Genomic DNA, 23,177 nt, shown 5'->3' on the forward strand with positions numbered 1-23,177 from the left:
GCTTTTGATTTTTTAAATTTTTTATGGAAACTGAGTAGCAGATCCTATAGTTCCACTTCAATTAAACCTCCTTAATTTCAGCCTAGCCAGGGACATTGTTCAAAAGCCACTGCATTCATTGTTGAGGGTACAGCCCAATTCCTTTTGCACGGGTACATTCTTAAGACCACTCCATTCTGTCCATAGTTAACTGATGGGAGAATGACCTACCTCAAGGCTACAGGGCAAGCAATGTACAAGTCATCCAGTGACCCACAAGGTAGAATAAGGCTTTGCCCATCAGGGAAGGAGCAATGGAACAAACTGATTTAATACCAAATCTTGGGGAGTTTGAAAATTAGATGGAGAAATTTGGTGGTTGGTTATGAGGAAGAAGCTGAGAGAAGGCAGTAAACAGAAGCCAAGAGCAGGCAGAAGCCATAATATAAGAAAGGTGGTCGAAGCCAAACAGTTGGATTCACCCTATTGTGGATGGTCAGAAGCAAAAGAATGGGCTCATACTACTTGGTGAGGGGATAAATAGCTATGGTACTGAGCTGCCATACATCTAGAATAACCTCACAGCATTGGGCGAGGGAGGAAGGTGGTGCTGGTTAAATTGCCCATTTACCAGTTTATGTTCTCTGTCTAAACCCTAATTGCACTTGAGATTGTAATCCTATAAAAGGCCTCTTTAATCACACATTTTCTGAAATAAATTGAGGAAGTTAATAAATTTTAAAAATAAAAGAGAGGTCCAAGATGACTGAATAAATAAATGCTCTGCATGCCTCCTTCTGTGAACACATTAAAATTACAACTAAATTATAGAACAACCAACCTGGAAAGCCATCTGAAGTCTAGGTGAATAGAAGTTTTATAACTAAGGATATAAAGAAGCCATGTTAAGGCTGGTAGGAGGGCTGGAGATGTGGAACAAGCCAGACCAAAGCTCTGTGTGGCAGTTGAGAATGAGGAGGAATATCTTGACTGTGGAGGTTCCCCCCAGAGGAGAAAGGGACCTCACTCCCACACCAGGCTCCCCAGCCCAGAGTACTGGTGCCAGGAAGAAGAGCCTCCACAACATCTGACTGTGAAAAACAGTGGGGATTCTCACCATCCAGGTAGGACTGAAGGCTGCAGGAAACACAGACACCCTTTTAAAGAGTCCACCCACTGACTTGCTCACAGGCACTTACCCTGGGCCTTGACACAGGGACAGTGACTCAGGGGGTGTCAGAGACATATGGGGAGAGACTGAGCTGTGTGGCTTCACTGCAAGGACTAGGAGAGTCTCCATTTTTCCTGTGTGGGGTTCTCTTCCTATGCAGCCAGCAGGCAGGTGCCACCTTTCCTGTGTTAAGCCCTCCCCCACAGGCCAAATCTGAATCTGATTGGTCTCGTGAGCTCTGCTGCCCCACCTGCTCATGCCCCGGGACCCTACCCTACCCAACTTCCTGAATGCTATAGGCAGTTTCTTGACTAACAGCCAGCCACAACCACATTGCACACTTTCTTAGAAAATGGTTGGGGTCCACAGGTCCCAGACAGGTGGCCATGGCTTTGGTGTGCTCTCAGACTTTTGCTGAATAGCTCCAGGATCAGCACTGGAATGAAACCAGAACCTACATTAACCTGGTGAGCACAACTCTACCCACTCTAGTGACTCCCTGAGAACCTGCCTCACCCAACCTGCTTACCACAAGAGGCTTCATCAGTGGTTGAGCATTAAGAAAGTGGCAGGTGGAAGTAGGCCTCAGGGTGTCCTGGCTTATTGTAGAGCTACCCCAGGCCCGGTGCTGGTGACAGCCATCTTCAGTTTGCAGCATGGCCACCTCCCTTGTGCCTTCAGGTTTAGCACAGTCAGAGAACAACCACAAATCACTTTGCAACCCTTACCAGGTATCATATTTCCCCAGGTATAAAATGCACCCTTTTTCGAAAAATTTGGGATCTAAAAACTGGGTGCATTTTATACAGTGGTTGTAGATTTTTTTTACTTGCATTTCCCGCCTTTTTTGCACTTGTTTTTGTGATCATACAACTACTGTATAAGATGCACCCAGTTTTTAGACCCCAAATTTTTTGAAAAGGGGTGCGTCTTATACATGGGGAAATAGGTTGTCCCTGGGTGGTCATAGGCAGTGGGTGATATGGTCCTGCACCGAGCCCCTCCCAAGAGGTCACAGAAGGCATTTGGAAGTTGGCTGCAGAGTACCACCCAATTAGCCCAAAAGCAGCACACAGAAAGGGTGGTCTCAACAGGCACCAGAGCCTGCTGGGGTGAATCCCACTCAGTGGGGTAAGCCCTCTGCATACCAGCCCATAAGCTGTGGTTGTGGCCAAACCCCACAGCCAGTCAGCCTGAGGGCCAATCCCACCCACTGATGTGCCAAAAGCAATCAAGGCTCAACTATAACAGGAGGTCACACAAAACCCCCAAAAGGGACACTCCTTAAGCACCTGGCACAGGTGACCAGGGAAACTGTGCCACTGGGCCCAAAGGGCACCTACTATTGGACGTATTTTTTCCATGTTTCTTGTTGCAAAAATGCGTCATGACTTTCTGACAACTGAATACATAAGACCACCCAGCCAAGATTGGGAGACATAGCAGATCTACCTAATACTGAGAAACAAACACACAAAGGCAACCAAAGTGAAGAAATAAAGAAATAAAATCCAAATGAAAGAACAGGAGAAAACTCCAGAAGAAGAACTAAATGAAATGGAGGCAAGCAACCTATCAGAGACAGAGTTCAAAGGAACGGTTTATAAGGATGCTCAAGGGACTTAGTGAGAACTTCAACAAAGAGATAACAAGCGTAAAAAGGACATAGAAACCATAAAAACAGAAACAGTCAGAAGTGAAGAATACAGTAATTGAAATGAAGAATTGACTAGAAGGAATCACCAGCAAATTAAATGAAACAGAGAATCAAATTAGGGATTTGGAAGACAAAGTAGCAGAAAACACCCAATCAGAACAGCAAACACAAAAAAGAATCCAGAAAAAATGAGGATAGCTTGAGAGACCTCTGGAACAACATCAAGTATAACAACATTCACATCATAGGGGTACCAGATGGAGAACAGAAAAAGCAAGGGATTGATAACCTATTTTTAAAAATATGACTGAAAACTTTCCTAATCTGGCAATGGAAACAGACATACAAGTCCAGGAAACACAGAGAGTCTTAAATAAGATGAACCCAAATAGGCCCACAGCAAGACACATCATAATTAAAATGGCAAAGGTTAAGACAAAGAGAGAATCCTGAAAGCAGCAAAAGAAAAAGGCAACTAGTAACTTATAAGGGAGCTCCCATAAGATTGTCAGCTGAATTGTCAACAGAAATTTTGCAGCCAGGAGAGGTTGGCACAAAATAGTCAACGTGATGAAAAGCAAGGGCCTATAATCAAGATGACTCTACTCAGCAAGGCTATCACTTAAAATTGAAGGACAGATGAAGAGCTGCCCCAAAAGAAAAACCTAACAGAGTTCCTCACCACCAAACCAGCATTACAAGGAGAGTTAGAGGGACTTTTTAAGACCAAAAAAATAAAAAATGAAAGTTATGAATTATAAAATGGCAATAGCTACATATCTAACAACAATTACTTTCAATGTAAGTGGATTAAATGCTTTAATCAGAAGACATAACAGGACTGAATGGATAAGAAAACAAAACCCTTACATATGCTGCCTAAAAGAAACTCACTTCAGATTAAAACAAATGCACAGATGGAAAGAAAAGGGTTGGGAAAAGATATTTCATGAAAATGAAAACAAACAAACAAAAAAACTGTGGTAGTAATGTTTATATCATACAAAATAGACTTTAAAACAAAGGCTGTAACAAGAGACAAAGAGAGACTCAATAATGTCCTTCTGAGTATTTATCCCACGAAACCCAAAATGCTATTTCAAGAGGATGTGTCCATCCATATGTTCATTGTAGCATTGTTTACAATGGCCAAGACGTGGAGGCAACCTAGGTGTCTGTCAATGATGAGTGGATAAAGAAGAGGTGGTACATACAAGATCTGACAATTAAGTTCACAAACTTGTTGCAATGATGTTGCTAAACTTTTTTGATATAAGAGGGATTACTCATTATGAATTTGTACCAATTGGACAGTTAACCAAGTTTACCATTTGGAAGTGCAGAAAAGTCTGCGTGAAAAAGTTAGACATTCTGAACTTTTCGTCAGCCATTAATGGCTCTTGCATCATGACAATGCGCCAGCTCACATGGCACTGTCTGTGAGGGAGTTTTTAGCCAGTAAACAAATACCTGTGTTGGAACATCCTCCCTACTCACCTGATCTGGCCCCCAATGACTTCTTTCTTTACCCAAAGATAAAGAAAATATTGAAAGGAAGACATTTTGATGACATTCAGGATATCAAGGGTAATTAATACAACAATAGCTCTGATAGACATTCCAGAAAAAGAGTTCCAAAATTGCTTTGAACAGTGTACTAGGTGCTGGCATCAATGCATAGCTTCCCAAGGGGAGTCCTTTGAGGATGACCATAGTGATATTCAGCAATGAGGTACGTAGCACCTTTTCTAGGATGAGTTCACAAACTTAATTGTCAGACCTTGAATATACAAGGGAATATCACTCAGCCATGGAAGGGAGTGTGTTCTTGCCATCTGAGGCAGTATGGATGGACCTGGAGAGTATGGTGCTGAGTGGAGTATCAGAGGAAGACAGGTGTCATGTGATTTAACTTATATGTGGAACCTAAAGAACAAAATAAACAAACAAAACAAAAACAAAATAAAATATCTATTTCTGAATGATCCTATTAAATCTTGTTAATGACCAAGAGTGATGTGTACCTATAATTCTTATATTTGTTTTATTCTCACCATCTGGAATCTTACTCTCTCTGCCCTCTATCTAATCAGTGCTTCTGAATGGGGACATTATTAGTTTTGAGACGGACAGTTCTTCCCTGAGTAGGTATCTTTTGTGAGTTAAAAGGTATTTAGCATTCCTAGTCCCATGACTGCATAAAGTGAGCCTCCCTCCCCACTGCAACATTTAAAAATAAACCTACACATTTCCAAATGTCAGCTAGAGGGTAATACTGGTTGGTTAAGAACCCTTGACCTGGGCCGGCCGAGTGGCACATTGGTTAAGAGCTGGCTTGGAACGCCAGAGGGCCCCGGTTCAGATCCCACATTTGAGGGCCAGTGACACTGCCCTCTACAGCTAAGATGCTGAACAACAGCTCAACCTGGAATTGGGCTACCATGAGTCACCAGCAACGGCGTAGGCTGCAGCCCCTGCTACAGTGGGTTGCCATGGGCTACCGTGTGTAGCCAGCAGCCAGCGTGAGCGGCCAGCAGCCGCAGTGAGTGGCCTTCCAGAAACCAGCGACTGATCTGCCTCGCCCGAGAAGAGTGCAATGATGGTGCCAACTTGGGCCAGTGAAGCAACGTCCTCCACAACTAGACTGAAGAACAAAAAAAATGACAACTTGTCTGTTCCCCTTCCTCCAATTCCCCAATTAAAAAAAAAACTTTAAAAAAAAAAAAAAAGAACCCTTGAGCTAAGCATTCCCATTCATCAACGGGCAGTGCAAATCCAATTTTTAATTCTTTGATTATTTGATATTATATTGATTTTTGTACCTTCTTTGAATTCCAACTACACTTAGAGTCAATAACACACCATTGACTTCTTAATTGTGCTTCAATTGCTTCATGTATGTTGGTTTGTCTTCTCGGTTTGATCATAAATCCTTTAAGAGCAGCCAAAGATCTAAGAAGTTTTTGTATCCCACATAGCGCTGAGTACTTAATGAATTCTGACTGGCTCCTCACGCTGTCATCTCTGCTTACCTTTTCAGCAATGATTCCTACTACATGTCCACTCCCATTCCTGGCCCTTGACCTTCTAGTAATTAGAAGAAGCCCTTTAGAGTCCCCTGAATATACCCTGTTAGCTCACCATTATGTCTCCACATATACTATACCATTTGCATATGTAAAGTACTGCAAATGACCTTCCAGGTGAAACCTTACCCAAACTTCAATTTCAACTTTCTGGCTGATTGCTCCCTTTTCTGTAATTTGTATGAATTTCTATTGATATATACCTTCTCTGTTTACCTGTCTCTTGCTCCTAAAGAGGAAGGACTTGTGTCTAATGAATTTCCCTAATTCTTAGCGTAATGACTGGAACTCAGCAGAAGCTGAATAAGTATTAGTTGATTATGTTTTTCATATTTATAAGCATCAGCAACATGGTGGAGAATGGAGAACACTGTTGGTCACTAACTGGGAGCAGCCATTACCTTTTCCTTCATTGTTTTTTATTTGTCTGTTTGTTTTTGTTGTTATTTTTGCTAAATAAATCTAAAGAAATAGAATATATGTGTCTCACAGCTGTTCAGAGCTTGTATCCAACTTAACATATATCAGACGGATTCCTTAAAGCACCTGAAACAGTCAACTTGGTTATGCCTTGTTTAATTTCTCTCATTTGGTTTGCTCCCTTTTACAGTTGTGCCAATGAAATAAATACTCAAGACACTACATCAGATGGTATCAACAAGAAATTAACTCAAGTTGAACACTCAGCTAGGAGGCACAGGAAAATAACAGTTTGCATTTTATTAGAATAGATTGTTTCATTTCTATTTAGCACTTGACTGGCAGAGTTTTCCTGTATTACTTCCCTATGGTAGAGAACAGTGATATTTATACAAATATAAAAAGCATCATGCAAGATAATAATAAAAATTATCATATGGAAAATGCTGTCAGCTAATACACGATCAAGGAGAGAAGCATCTGCAGATACACATGAATTAACAAAAGTTCAGGTCTAGAGCTCCTTATAACAGCATAGACCTGGTAAGGAATGAATTTTCGGAGGTCAGTGATGGCCTCTATTCAGCTTCAGTGATGACTGATGGAGTTCCGGATGGTGACAAGAAGGCAAAGATTACATCTCAGGACCATACTCATTGCTGATGAGCCAAAGACCTGAGTCTAGCTAAGTGCTGCTAGGGCCTTTACCAGGAAGTGGAAAAGCTGTTGAATCAGTGTCATCCTGTGAGGCCTCATCATACCATGAGGGACCACCCAGGTGGTTTGGTGTGGTCTCCCAGAGACAATAACAGGACGAAGAAGCCACAGTCTCAACATGAAGAGGAGACTCAGCAAGGACTGGAAAGGTAAAGAATTCCACAAGTTGAATTCAGTCCATTTCCTTCCTTAGATTTTTACTAAGCTTCCAGCAATAAAATAGGCTGAAAAGGCCTCTAAATTAACAGACATTTCATTATACCTTACCTGGAAATGGTTGCACAGATGTATGAAATGGATGGGTGACAGACATCTATCAAAAGAGACGTGTCTGCCTTTGGCCATGATGTTTCATAGAAACGTGTTTTTATACTAACTGCTTCATATTAATTATATTTATTTATATTTGGCATGGGTGAGTGGCATTGGCAAAAGATCTTCAGTCTCCTCTTTTGTAAAATGAATATTTTCCTTCTAAAGCTGTGGTGTCAAACAGAAATAATAAATGTAATATATTACAATATTAGGAACAGAGGAAATGGTGAATGTTATTATCATCTACATTCATGGTTAAAGCAATACACAGTACCATTGTCTTACCAGGTTAACATATCATTTAACTAAATATTTTGATCATACAAAAAGTTACTCAAGGGGATAAAGTAAACAATTTGAATAATTTTCCAAAGGAAAGCCCCTAAAACTATAGACAGTTGGCCTATTTTGCCTCACACTCACTCATTCACCTAAGAGCTGCAGCTTTTCAAAAATTTAGCAGCATAAATTACAATTGTGGTGCTCCAAGAAATATTTTACAATAAACCCTCTTGTCTGCTGGCCGGAGTTAGGGTTTGCAGTGGAGGCCTCTGAGGTCTTATGAGCTAGTGGAGGCTCTAGATAGAAGGAGCCCTGGCCCTAAATGGTTACATGGATCCCAGCCCCTGACAATCCTTGGTAGACTGTGAAGTGAATGACAGATGAGCCTCTATTGCATTAATCAAGGGATTTAGGGGTTATTTGCTATAGTCATCAGAGTCTCCTGATCAACATAAGTAGGAAGTCCCCAAGGAGCAGGATTTGTTCCCATTACATTGTTTACCTAGGGCCTAGCACTGTCTCACATTCATGTGGGTACCTAAATGCCCTTGAAGATGAAGAAGAGGAGAGCGATAAATGGCATGGTGCTACAGGGAGGTATTTGGTTTTCAAGAATAGTACAGCTAAACTCTGCATCAGGTTTCCTACAAAGTTGTCACAAAAATTACCTACAAAGAAAAAGGAATGACAAAATTCTACTGGAAATGGTAGCAGAAGCAATAGGCTTAAAAACAGCCCAGATAAAGTGAAAGTTCCCCAGAGGTTTCTGACTCACAATTTTGAGCCAACATAGAAGCAATTATTTCAAGTATTCTTGAAACTAGACCATGCTGTACATTAATAGCACAAAAATCCTTTTATCTCAGCACCAACTTTATCAACGAAATGTTGGGTGGAAATAAAGCATAATCAAACTTAGAGAAAAATAAGCAGGGGTACTTGACCAGGTTTCTATAGCTATCAAATAAATTGTCTCCCTGGTAAGTGTAAAGTAGTGAATTCCAACATATCTATCACTTAAAGAGTTGGTGCTTTTCCATTCTAATATATAGCCCATAAAAAGCCTAATCCTGCTATATTATCAATAGGAACTCAACTTTTATGATTAAACCTCAACATTTTATTTTCATATGGGAAAGAATATACTTTTTTTTATTTATGGGAAGTCTATGTGAAGTTTCATGGGTAGACCACACAGAGGTCTGTTCTAGCGTCCTTCTCCCCATGTCTTCTCAAAGATATCCCAAAGAGCTATCCTTCCTGTTCTGGCCCTAAGAACTCATGGCCAGTTTATTTGGCATAGAGAATGGATTTGCCAGAAACTTCTAGGCTTACACTTAGTAGCTCCAGGTCTTGAAAACACGTCTTAAGTCAGCAGTTTTTAGAGGGTTTGCAGAGAAATGTGGCCATATGCACTGTAGCAAATTATATAAGGAAGTTTGTGGCTTCCTGCTGCCTCTGGCCTGGTCCCCAGGGGATTGGCTAAGAAAGGTTGAGCTGTATGCACTCTAACATGGCTCACTGACATTGAAGAGAACTCAATATCTTCACAAACTTATTTGTCATTGTTTTAAGTATGAAAAGGCAAGGCCTGACATTTATTTCAGGAGAGACACAGAGGATAGACATAACTAAAAAAGGACCAACCCCCACACACACACCTCCACAAAAGGTAATTTAATAATCAGTTTGTTCATTTAATAGCTGCTATACACTAATATATTGATGACCAACCCCACATGTGAACTCCCTCTGAGGGTTATTATATTGATATTGGTGAAATAGATTCAGGTTCCTTACAACAAGCTGTGAAGAAATTCTAATAAATTAACTCCACCTCATCTCCTCTAATTCCTGATATCTAGGGCTGGGATTTAATGCCTGGATAGATATTAAAATTACCCAGACATGATTGGAATTCACCTCCAATTTTCTCTAAGGAAATCAGTCTTTTATCCTAGTTACGCCTTTGGCAGAGGAAGCTCAACAAATTCCCTCTTTAGAGCACAGGCATACCTCATTTTAGTGCACTTTGCTGTATTGTGCTTCACACATGTTGCCGTTTTTACAAATTGAAGGCAAGACACTCCACCAACAAAAAGATTATGACTCCCTTTATTGTGATACTCACTTTATTGCAGTAGTCTGAAACCAAACCTGCAATATCTCTGAGGTGTGACTGTAGGTTTTACTAAATCTAATTAGGCTGCCTAATTTGAATATCCTGTTATTTCTATTTGGTTTTTCTCTTGGGGTTTTTTGGTTTTTTTTCCCACCTGGGTGTGTGAGGTGTTACTTCCTTAGTATTCCTGTTACAGAACAAGTTGTCGTCAAACTCATCCATCTTTTGTGTATGTAAGAAATCATTAGCACAGCACTTCAGCTTTCATGTGGGTTTAGTCTTGCCCAGGGATTAACCATTTGACTGTCTACTTAGGGTGACTACATACTTCATCTTCCAAATTGGGACACTTTTTAGAACACTATTATTGATTACGCCTTGACAGCAGGCATAAACCTGGGTAGTCTTGGACAAACTGGGACAGATGATAACACTATTGGGAATTCAAAACAGAGCTGTGTGCGCCTGTCTCAGATATTATAAAATACTCCACGGAATGTTCATTTCTCTGAGGGGACTCACAAAAAAGGCCTGTTTACATTATATCAGCTGGAGGTGGTGTAGCACAGTGGTTGAGCACAAGGGCTCTGGCCTCCCCCCAACCTTCTGCTCCTCACTTTTGAATGAGGACTTACTGTCTCCCAGCTATAGAACCAAATCTCCTGGGCTCCAATTCTAGCACCTTCCTTTCTGAGACATGTAACTTTGGAAAGTCGCTTAACCTTCTGTGTCAGTTTCCTGATCTATAAACTGATGACAATACTTAAAAATGACGCGTAAGGTTCTGTAGAATAACATGAGTTATAGTTATAAAATAATTATCAGAGGGCCTAGAACATCATAAACACTCAATTATCTATTGGCTGTTTTAGTAATAACCCTTGTCCTTCATGAGAACATGCCTTCCAGCCTTGCCTACTTGTTAATCCTCAGCCATCTTACCTGTTGTGTCACACGCATTTCTGTCTAAACACTCTTTGCTGATGTGACTGGTTATTTTACACCTTGGTGATTAGTTAGGCATTTTTGTCCCCCCATTATTTTTCATATGCTCATTCCTTTTTATTTTCATTAGATTGCCTCCAGCCAAATACATTGAGCACCCTTTCACTAGTCAGAGTCGCTTCCACACAATAGAACAGTAAAGAGCATGCCAAAATGAATCGCAACTTCATTTTTAGTTGACACATTACTCTGTCTCTATATCTTCTTGGGAGTTTCATGTCAAGCATTGGTTTCTATTCTATTACTGCCTGAAGGTTATAAAAGAATACATCTTTAGAATCATCATTAGAATCTTCTGCTAGAATATGCATGACTCTCTGTGACAATTTAATAAATCTTGCATGAAAACTGATACGGAACCACCTTTTGTCAAAGAAATCACGGGAAAGGGTGCTTTCCAGGTCTCCTAAGAAACATGCCCTTCATTCTTCCTGTGTATTATGTCCGTGGTTAAGGCTTCTCACCCCATTTGGAAGAAAAAAAAAATACCTGCCCTAATCTCTTAGCAGGTATCAGCAACTGTAAAATTGCAATTATTTAGGTGAACCATCATTTTGAGAGGGAGGAAAGAAACATACTATATTATGCTCGTAACATTTAGTTTATTTACATGAACTGATTAAGACAGCCTTAATTTCCATATTTTATTCTTAACTTTGCAGAAACGAGAGGGAGGATAGAGGAGAAATGTCCCCATAGCCACAGACCACATCCTGCCCCAGTGAGCATCATAATCACCATCTTAAGTGTCACCAGCACTAATGATCACTGAACATTTGATTGGCTTCTGGCATGCAACATTCCTAATCTCATTTAATCCTCAAAATAATACTATGAGATAGGTTCTGTTAGTAGTGTCATAGTACAGGCCACAGTGTGAGGAAACAGAAGTGTATTCGAGTTAAATGACTCGGTCACTGCCAGTGAACTGGGACATAAAAACAGGTCAGGCTGAATCCAACACCCATAGTAACTACCAGGCTATACCTTATGTCTTCTGAGGGGAGGTATTGATTAACTGTGTCTGTGAAAAGTCTGCAACACATGTTTACTAATGGTGAGTCAATAGAAACATTTTTAATCCATGAAAAGTAGCATGTAAATATACACGAGGCTACTTCACCAAAGTAAGCAATCGATGAGAAGTCTATTGTGTGTTATGCAAGGCAGACTTCTTATAATATGTAAGTATAATCAGCTGGTAACCAACCATCTTTTTTAAAGCTATTTTATTTTTCTGTCCAACGAAGCATCTGCCAAAGTTCAAGACCAAAACTACTTTTTCATACAAGTAGACCTTGTGGTTGTTTCTTTGATGAATGACATACATGTCAGAGATACTGCACTAGGTGAGTGTTCTAGAGAGATTCACTGCCTTTGTGTCATATGTTTTAAGATTGGTTACACCCATACTATAAGCACATTGAGGGAATTTTTTAAGGAGCAGATAGTGTGGCCAGCTTCCTGGGTGACCGTCCTGTGCAGTTGCACAAGACTCCATGCTTAGAAGGGTCCCCATATAATTCAATGCTCTACTGTCACCATCTTGAAATTCTGAATGCTTTTTGAACAAGAGGGCCAGCATCTGCACTGGGCCCCACAAGTCATGTAGCCAGTGTTGCCTGTGGCATCTCCAAGACTGGCTTCAGTAGTTTGTGCAAGATCACCAAGTTTCCAAAACTAACCAAAGTTAGATTTCTAAGTAATCCACCCACACAGTTCTCTGCATATGGTCAAGTACTGACTGTACCTTCAGATTTAACAAGATTTCACTAAATTATTTGGGGAGGGTAAGGGGAGGAATAGTTCAGACCAACATCTCATGGTTGTTATGGCAACTACAAAAAAGCAGTACCTGCCTCAAACCTTCAGAGAAGCTGAAGGGTCCTAAATTGTACACATGTTCTCACCTAGTAAATGTCCAGCCCTCCCATTTTTTTGTAGGTATGAGTTTGGGGACCATAAAATTTGGTAGGTACAACCTTGTAGCTTATTTTAACCTGAGAGGATCTATAAATGCATGCAAAAATCATGCCTATAAATCTAGAAACACATTTCCTGGGAATAAGGTCGATAGCTTCACAAGATTATCAAAGACATCGAGACCAAAAAAAAAAAAAGGTTTTGTGAGAGAATTCAGTTTCTCCTACACACACACACACACACACACACACACACACACACACACACACATACACAGAGCACGTAGAAGATTTTCTCACCAGAGAGGATCTCACCTTTAAGATTGTCTCATCCTAAAGGTATAAATTATCAGTAATCACCAATTATTGATGAAGACTACTTGAGATTAGCATATACTGCATATTGTGTTTTTTATGTCGATTTGAAAAAGGATCTACAAATTCTGCTCAAAATGGTCCAACTCATTAACAATATTTCCTTTCTATTATAGTTGCAAAAATCTAAATAATAAAATATTGTTTAAAAATTTGCCCAGTAGTGTGGAACAATGATCCAGGTGACAATTTATTATGCCAGGTTCATTTATGCTAATTATATCCTGTTGGAGATGTCTATTACCAAATATTTGATTAAAGTAAGAAAAGGCTGTTCACTTTCAGTGTTACTGAATCCATTGCCTCTGCCACCCCCTCTGAGTCCCTCCTCCCCACCCGCCCAGCCACCACATAGTTCCACCTCCATGTAGGAAAGTCCCCACTGTTCCAGTTAATTGACTGCTTTCAACAAAGAGAAAAAAAATGCAATTCATGGCTTCTATTTTTCTAGTTCACCTTGATAATTACCAGAATTGAAAGTTAGAGATGTACAATGATTGGCAATCTGACACATTCCCTAGCATTAGAGCCAATACAGAGCTTAGTAAAAGCTTGTAGAAGAAAGAAGGAACAAATACACACTAGTCACAATAGCTGACATTTATAGTGTGCTATTTTCCTGATGATGAAAGTACTTTACAGATATTTCAAAACAACCCTCTGCCTAAAAAGCTATCGTTAACCCCATTTGAGGAAACTGAGGCATAGAGAAGTAAAATTCTTTGACAATAGTCAAATAACTAGTCAGGAGCGGAGGTGGGACTTAACCCAACAATTGGATGCCGCCAGAAGTCAGTGTTTATAACCATTACATTCTATCTGCTGCCGAAATCAGAGCTCCTGGTTAGCAGGAGAACACCTGAGTTATCACAAATCTAGTTAATAGAATTTCAACTAACAGCAAATAAATTAGATCATGTGGTTAGTTCATGCAGATTTATCATGGGTGAACATGGAGTCTCCTGTAGCATATTTGAAATAAAGAAAATATCCTACGGAGCCCTCAGACACTTGCAAGGAGATCAGGAAAAGCCAAGCTGGGGAAGCACAGACCCACCCCTTTTCATATAAACAATGCCCTCATCTCTATACCCCTGAGCTCACAGCCAGTGTCCAACTCATAACTGGGATTGAATAAACATTTGCTGAATTAAACTAAACTAAGTGTAACCTTGCACTAGTCACATTTCTAAACAGAGATTCTTCACCTGTAAAATGAAAAGGTGGGTCCAGATCATTGGACCCAAGGTTTTCAACACTGGATGTGCCAGAGAATCACTCGGGGGTTTGCAAAAGGCACTGATGTCCCAGTTCCACCCCAGAGATTTTAGTCTGAGATGGTTTCAGGCTTTGCTACTCTGAAAAAACAAAATGAACAAACAAACAAAAACAGTGAAGCTGTAGTTGAAAACCATAGACCAATGCTTCACAAAAGTTTGCTGTGTGGACCAGCAGCATCAGCCTATAAACAACTCAAGGTCATACTGAAAATAGCTCTCCTCCATCTTACAGAGAGGTGCAGACAAATGAGAAATATTTCCCATAGAATAATAGCCTGATTCATTAGCATATTTAATTTCTTCAAACCCTTAGACACATAATTGGTTCAAATCTTACTGCCTAGTGGAAACCCCTGACCTAAATCGCCAAGCCCCTTGTCAACCATGTCAACCAAATCTCCTGGAAACGGAAGTTGAACAACATGCTTAAATTGATTAGTTATACTGCAGCTATTCCTTTCCCCCTGCTTCAGCTACTGGAGGCATTTCTAGCAGCATTGCAAGTGTCATCTTTAAAGACTCTTATGTAAGGAAAAATTAGAAAAGGAAGCTTCTAGTTGAAGTAAATGGAGAAAAGCTTCATTTTCTTCTCATCTGATTAGATACTCAGATTTAGAAACCTACAAATGTTCCCAGGTCTGCATGCTTTAAGATACTTTTTAACGGTCATTTATGTAATTCTATCAAGGATGCCATATGGGTATTGGATCAAAGTTGTTGTCATTACTCCTGGAACTCATATCCTATCCTGAGATTAGCTTCCTTAACATGTTCTCTGAGCTAATGAACACTTTCCTTTAAACCTAACACTTGCTGGTAACATTTTTCTCTGTGGATCTGGAATTTTAATTAAAAGATTATCCAACTACTATTTTATAAGAAGCAATTTATTTTGAGGGCAAATTGGTCTGTCTTAGATTAAGCAGTTTTCAACTATTTTACTAGCAATGCGAGATAAAGCTTTCTAAGAACAAAAGTGTGTGCATCTTCCATATCTCTGTGCCTTGATGGTTTTGACTCAGATTAGACCCTTGGCCTCCTTTTTGAAATAGTCCCAAGGAAATTTTTTTTAATGTTTCAGACAACCAACAAGGCTGGTGTAATATTCATATTTATGACATGTTTGCACTTTCTGAAAAAAGATAAACAATGACCACAGTGGAGGAAAAGAAGTATTTTAAACCCATAAATATAGGTTTCGATAGGAATGTGTCTGTGTGTGTGTTATGTGTCAGGGAGGCAGTGTGGCCTCACCATTGAAATCAGAGAAACCTGGGCACAAGTTCGGGTTCTGTCATTTGTCAGTTGTATGATCTCAGGTAGGTTATTAATCCTCTCACCATTTTTGCTTCTTTGTCTATAAAAATGATAGTAGTAATTTCATGAGCTGTTGTCAGTATTGAATAAGTTATATAAAGTCCTTATTTTTGTGCTTCAGTAAGTAACTTCTCAGTCAAGTGTGTCAAAAGGATGGTGTTGGTGGTTGTACACATGGGTTTTCTATGTACCCCACATACCACTGTGAATCAAAGACATCCTTTGATTTATTTATCTAATAATGGTGACACCCATTCACATTGATCTGATGGTGTGCTGGTAAATATTTAACAACTGTCTCTTGGGCAAGGAGTAGGATAAGGGAGGAAAGCCCTGATCTGTAGAATTTCCCTGGTATAAATATTACATCCATGCCCAGTTTCAATCTACCAACACAGCGTGATATGACTGAACAATAAGTTGGAAAGAGATACCTGCTACTGGCTATCAGTCGCTGGCTCCAGCTTACTGCTGCCATACCCAACAGTTCTTGATACCAGAGCATGGGTTTGCTTGATGTGACACAGATTGCTATCCCTCGGAAAAGGCTAAATGGTTCACAGGCGTTAAATTTGTCCATGTTTGCATTATATATGAGATAACTGAATAGAATACCTGCCAACTGTGGCTAAGGCTCATTTTAGAAGCTCTTCTTCGACAAAAGAACTGTATGATATTAGAGCAGGAAGGAGCCAGAGGTGTATCATTCACCCTCTGGGTACAACCCCGAATTCTGCAAGGGAAACTTGAGCATCAAGGTTTATGACATTCAGTGACTCGCCCCCCTTCCTACTGCTGTTTTCTAGTAGTGCTAGGATTAGAAACCACATCTCCTTCACTCCTGTCCTTTTTCTTACTACACCTGCCAGCAAAACTTGTGTGGTCTCAGGTCGCTCAGTGACAGAACTCAATAACAGAAAAAGAATCTGTATTTATTTGCTGCGATTGATCTTTCTATTCACTTGTAAGGAACACAATGCAAAAATGTTTTAAATCAATCAAGGTTTTTCCCAAATGTTCACATATGGGCTTAGCTCTAAGACTGGCACTGGGACTGCCTTTTTAGTTGAGGTTGGCTCTATGAGATGCCCTGGGTATAATCAGAAAGGAGTCCTCTTTAAAAGTAAACACACAGGTGGGAGACTTATAGAGAACACCAAACTATGATAAGATTCCAATGTATTAATATTCCTTTGTGAAATAAATTTGTTTTGATTTTACAAATAGTAGAGCACTTGGATGTGCCAGGCATCACTTTTCTAGATGCTGCAGATACAGATGAACGACACAGGTAAAGCTCTTGCCTACTTGAACTTGCTTTCTGGATGGGGGTTGGGGTGAAGAATGAGGAGAACAGAATCTGTTTAATAATATATCTTATCATTGCAGCATCAAATAAGTGCTCTAAAGAAAAGAGAATCAAAGTAAGGAGAAAGAGCAATGGCGGGGGAGGTGGGAGGGACTGCTATTGAGATATAAAGGTCAGAAAAAAAGCCTTTCTGAGAAGATGGCCTTTTGGCAAAGACCTGAAAGAAATGAGGATCTGGGGGAAAAGTGTCCCTCTGTATGTGTGTGTTTGGGTGGGGGTGGTGAAGGCCCAAACAAGCTCGTTGTATTTGAGGAACCCCAGGGGGCTGAGGGAGGGATAAGAAAAACTGAGGATCATGAAGGACTAGCACTGTCCTGGATATTTGTTTTGGATTTTAATCTAATTATGATAAGAAGCCTTAAATGGTTTTGAACAGAGGAAGGGGCTTGATTAAGTTTTTAATGGATTATCCTAGCTGTTGTATGAATACCAGCCAAGAGCCGAGGCAGGAAGGCAATTTGGCCAGCTAAAGGAGTGGCCCGTTGGAGAGAGGGTGGTATCTGGGACATTGTGGAAATGGTGAAACGTGGCTGAATTCAGTATAGATTTTTGAAATACTGCTAGCAGGACCTTCTAGTAGACCAGATGTGGGAAATTAGGGAAAAGGAGGACTCAAAGATGACTTCTAGTTTTTAACCTCAAACCCCTTATTTTATGGTGCTTCCGTTAATTAATTGGATAAGGAAAGTGGGGAGGGGCAGTTTAGAAGCGTTCAAAGGCACAGAGTACACTTTTGGACACGCTAAGTTTCAGATGACTATTAAAAATGTAAAGGTAGATATCAATGTCCAACTAAAGCTAAGGGAAGAATTAAAAGGCTAGAAATATAAATTATAGTGTCATTAGCACTTAATTGGCACTTAACGCTAAAGGATTAATGAGACAACCCAATATAGAATACAGAGAAGAGGTCTGCAGACTGGGGACTGAGTCCTGGGACTCTCCACCCTTTAGAGGTACAGAGAAGGGGAAGATCCAGCAAACAGTATCCAGGGAGAGAGGAAACCAGTCAGGATACTGTGTAACCCAGAAGCCAAGTGAAGAAAGTGATTCCAGAATGAAATAATTACTGATGCAAAAGTCTGTTAGAATTGGAGTAAGTAGAAAACTTAAAGCTGACCAATGAATTTTAATAGCTACAGGTCACTAGTAATATTGCCAAGAACAGTTTTGGTGTAGGAGTGGGGAAGAAAGCCTGATTGACATGAGTTAAAGAGATTAAGAAGTGAAGATAGCAAGTATGGGCCACTTTATTAAGGAAATGGACTTTTTTCCTAAAGATCGGAGATATTTCAACATGTTTGTCTGCTGATGTAAGTAATCTGGTCAAGGGGGAAATTTCTATGTTGAGGAAAGGTATAACCACGGGAGCAATATCCTTGAGCAGGTGAGACAACATGGATCTAGTGTACCAGGTGGCACAATAATGGCAGTAAGAGCCCATCGTTGTAGCAGGAGGAAGACAACATACAGGAGCAAAAATATGGGTGGTTTGGAAAATGAGGTGAGGAAATATGTTGAAGCTCTCCACCAATAGCTTCTATTTCTACCATTGAAATAAGATGCAACATCATCAGCTAAGACTGAGAATGAGTCAAGGCGTGTGGAGGTTTGATAAGAGGGAATAACTATGGCTATGGTAGTAACTGGCTAAAAGGATGGAAGCAAGAGCCTTGAAGGAGAGAATAGGGTATGGGAGTGCACTGTCTATGTGAGTATTATGTGATGTTATCAAAAGTGATGACAAAATTAGTGGAAAAATATAGATATACCAGGTACTTACATCTTAAGTGAATTAGGGAGAGCATCTGGGAGGAGAATAGTTGACTTCAACATGGAGGGATAGTAGCAGATGGTGCAGTCTAAGGCAGTTATGTCAAAGAGCCTGCGTAAACTGAAGGTCAGGGTGAAGGTTTGAATAAAGTAATAAAATGGCACATAGCATATAGTACACACACACACACACACACACACACACAAGTGCACGCACACAAAAACATACAAGTGCACAAACACACATATATACACAACCATAATTGCACACACTACCCTCCAACCTTCCTACTTTCAATATAAAAACAGGTTAAGAGCTCTGGCTCCTCTGATGATTAAAAGTATTTAACTGTCAATGATCTGACCTTGTACATATGTGAAGAAAGGTGAAGACAACATCAAAGTAAAGTTTTCTTCATGCCTTTTTATCCACTTGTCTTTTCCCTTTTCTCTTATTTCCTTGCCTTTCTTTTAATCGTGTATAAAATAGAACCACACTCTGCACATCCTAGATCCCTAAGAATTGGGAGACATCTTTAATTAAGTGCTGTTGCTTCACCTCAGTTCAATTTCAGATGGGTGGAGAATTCTGGGAGCAGCAAAAGCAGGGCTGCTATTCCCAACACCAGCCTGCTCACAATCCACCCTTCCCTGTAGAGGGCAGGACACGCCACAGAGAAGAACACACAGAAGTTGGATCCAGAGCTCTGTGGCAGTCAAGTTCCGGTGGCGACTGATCCGTAGATTGTGAAATCTAGATCGGCCTAGACCAGCACTTTTTAAAAAGAAGAGTTTAAAAATGCAATGGAAAATTATCAGAGTATAGTAAATGTAATAAAGTTAAAATTTTGGAGGAAATGTGTTTATATGAAGATTATATACATATATATATATATATATATATATATATATATATGTGTGTGTGTGTGTATACATCATGCATAAATATTCATACTTAGACATATGCATATAATTAGTCATGATGTAAAATATATTATGGGTCACAGTCAAGAGTATTTGAAAACAACTGCCCTGGGGAATCTTATCCACTGTGACAGCTACTAAATACTAAACTCTTTTTATAAAAAAGGGATTCCAGAAACTGTACCTCCCTATTCTATCTCCATGTCTCAACCTATATGTCCACTTGCTTACTGAATATTCCACCGACTCCCAAATTCAAGTTGCTCAAAAACTGACCACCTCCATTCCAATCCAGGGTCTATCCCAAACTAGACTATGTCTCTAAAATAATGCATCCCTTCACTCAGATGCAAACCTTCAGAGTTAGCCAGTCAGCTGTCAGGATGTTTAGACCTTCCTCAACTGCTTCTGTTCCTCTTTTGTCCACCCATCTAAATGTCACCACCCTAATTTGCCTCCAGTGCTACTGCAATATCCTCATATCAGGTGTCCCAGCCTATGACCCCCTAAGTTGTATAGCATATACCACTGTCAATTAAATTCTCTAAATCATCAGTTGAGGGCCCTGATCAAAAACATTCATTAGTCCCCCAAAACTTATCAAATACTATTCAAACATACCTTTCCAGGCTGTTGAATTGTTGCTGCCTGGAACTCAGAGACCTTGTCTTATATAGCTTAGATCCCTTTCTGCACCTAACAGGGTGATTATATAGTTGGTACAAAATAAATGTTTGAAGAATGAATAAAAATAAAAAACATTGTTATTAAACCATCAATGTATGAAATGAAAGTAAAGTTCTCCTTATGAATTAATAATTATATTAATCAGAATTTCTTCATGTGCTTCAACACCTCAGATTTGTAAGAAGACTAAGAAGAGATGAGATCAGCTGACATTGTGTTCTGAGCTACCTGGATAAATACCACCCAGTCAATGCAATATACATAGGAGCCTGGCATTAAAAATGAATGACTGGATTTATTTGTATAAACAAATAAAATGACTTTTGTCCATGATACTAGCATATATAGATTTTCATTAAATTATTTAACTTAAACCATGGTTAGTTCTAAAAAGGGTACAAAATCAGAGTTTTTATATATGTAAATAAGTAGGACTATTTGAAACAGATGGCTCAAAACTTTCCATCTATATTTCTCACAGAGGTGTCCAAACTATGAGGGAATGATTGACAGGATGACCCAAAATTACTTCTACTCCCATAAAAAAAGCACATATTAAACAATAATGGGAAAATAATCTCAATGCACCAACTCTACATGGAAACTAAGCTGAAATCAAAACTGACAGCTCGGTCCCAAAATGCACATTCAATCTAATAGGAGAGAATGTCAGCAGAAAATAATTACCTATTACTTTCACCCTATTTTCAGTGAAATTAACATGAAAATGTTTCAAGTTGTTGTTGGAGGAAAATTCAATACACAGGTTAATCTTATCTTTAATTATAAAAAAGCAGTACACACACTTTTTTAACATGCAAATTCACTTGTATATTATTAAGTGTAGGAAGGTTGGCCATCATGGAGAAAATATCTTTCTTTCAGAACAATGGTACCAGGTGCTAACAAATGAATTTCTATTTTTGGTTGTGATTTAATTCTACTCACAAAGAAAAATGCAAGACAGAAACCACGATAAGAGAAAATTCCATCAAAGTTTTCTTTGGCTTTAGCATTAACAAACTATACAGATTGTATGAAAATAATGCTGATTTAAAAAATATGTTATAATAGGATGCTTAATATTTACATAGCAGTTTATAGTTTATAAAGCACTTTAAAGATTTGCCACACTCCCTGTTCTGAACTTTTAAAAGTTTTAGGGTCTGTCACATTGATGTGATGCACTACGATGTCATCAAAAATGATGTAGAAAAGTATTTATGACAGATATTGAAAATAATGTCACTTAAATGGAAGTTGAATATTAACTAGAGTAGGAATGACACTACAGAGGGGCAGAGAATTCTCCAGTTTACTCCTGTTCTCGTTTCCTGCTGCTTGCTCCAACCGTTCTCTCCTCCAAGCAGCATGACTCAGTAACACAAGGCAACTGCAGAAGGGTTTTGTTGTTGCTGTTGTTCCACAACTAATTGCCATAGAATTTCTTCCCAAACTCCCAATTTAGGTAACTGTTCCTTGAGGAAACAGTGCAGTACAATGATCAAATATTCTGGCTGGAGCCAGGCTGCCTTGGTTGAAACTGAGTTCTGCCACTTACTGTGTGTCCTTGGGTGAATTACTTAACCTCTCTCTATAGAAGTGTGAAATGGAGATGAGACGATTTCCTACCTCCGAGGATTGCTTTGAGGATTAAGTGAGTTGGTGTGCATAAAACATCTAGTGGCTGGCAAGTAGTAAATAGTCATTTGGGTTTTTTGTTTTTTGTTTTTTCTTCAAAGGACAATGTCAAATCTGTTGGTGGCATCATAAATCATGGATTATAATAAGACAATGCTCTTACGTTAAAGCAACAGGAACCTCTCCCCATGCTTTCTTGTTCTGTGGGTGTTAGACGGGGCGCAGTTATGCAGAGAGTGGAGAATATGTTAAAAGTAATAAATATTAAAACTTATGAAAGCTTCTCTGTTTCACAAGTGGAGTGAGGACCAAACCAAGGCCAGGCAGAGCCTGCCTCCCATGATATGATAGATATCATTCGTTCACTACAATCTAAGATTCTGCTGACCAGTCACTATCTCCCATTAAACAGCCCATTAAACGCAATGACTAGAACTAGGGAGATGTGTCTCATGGTTCTACCAATGGGATAATGTCCTAATATGCTGACAAGTAGAAAAGCAGGTTGCCCCAAATCACAAAGTTTAACTTCACTTTTATAAAATATTCATAGCAATTTTGAGTGATATTATGTAAAAGCTATTTTCTTATTTTATTTGGGGATAATTTTAGATTTACAGAAAAGTTGGAAAGGTAGTAAAGTGAGCTACCATGTACCCTTCACCCAGTGTCCCCGAATGTCAACCTCTTACATAACTATAGTACACTTGTTAAAACTGAGAGATTGATGTTGCTTCCTTATGATTAACTCCAGACTTTATTTAGAATTCACCAGTTTTTTTTCAATGATGTCCTTTTTCTATTCAAGGATCCCATCTTGCCCTTACGTGTCATGTCTCCTTAATCTCTCTCGTCTATGACAGTTTCTTAGTCTTTCTCTATCACAATCTTGACAGTTTTGAGGAGCACTGGCCAGGTATTTTGTCAACTGTTTCAATTTGGGTTTTTCTGATTTTTGTTTTCATGATTTAACTGAGATTATAGGTTTAAAAGAACACCACGGAGGTAGAGTGCCTTTCTCATGATATCAGATCAGGAGACATACGACAACAATATGACTTATCACTGGTGAAGTTAACCTTGACCACTGGATATATATATATATATATATATATATATATATATATATATATAT

Source organism: Hipposideros armiger, unplaced genomic scaffold (assembly GCF_001890085.2).
Source record: "Hipposideros armiger isolate ML-2016 unplaced genomic scaffold, ASM189008v1 scaffold_116, whole genome shotgun sequence".
Taxonomy (NCBI): domain Eukaryota; kingdom Metazoa; phylum Chordata; class Mammalia; order Chiroptera; family Hipposideridae; genus Hipposideros; species Hipposideros armiger.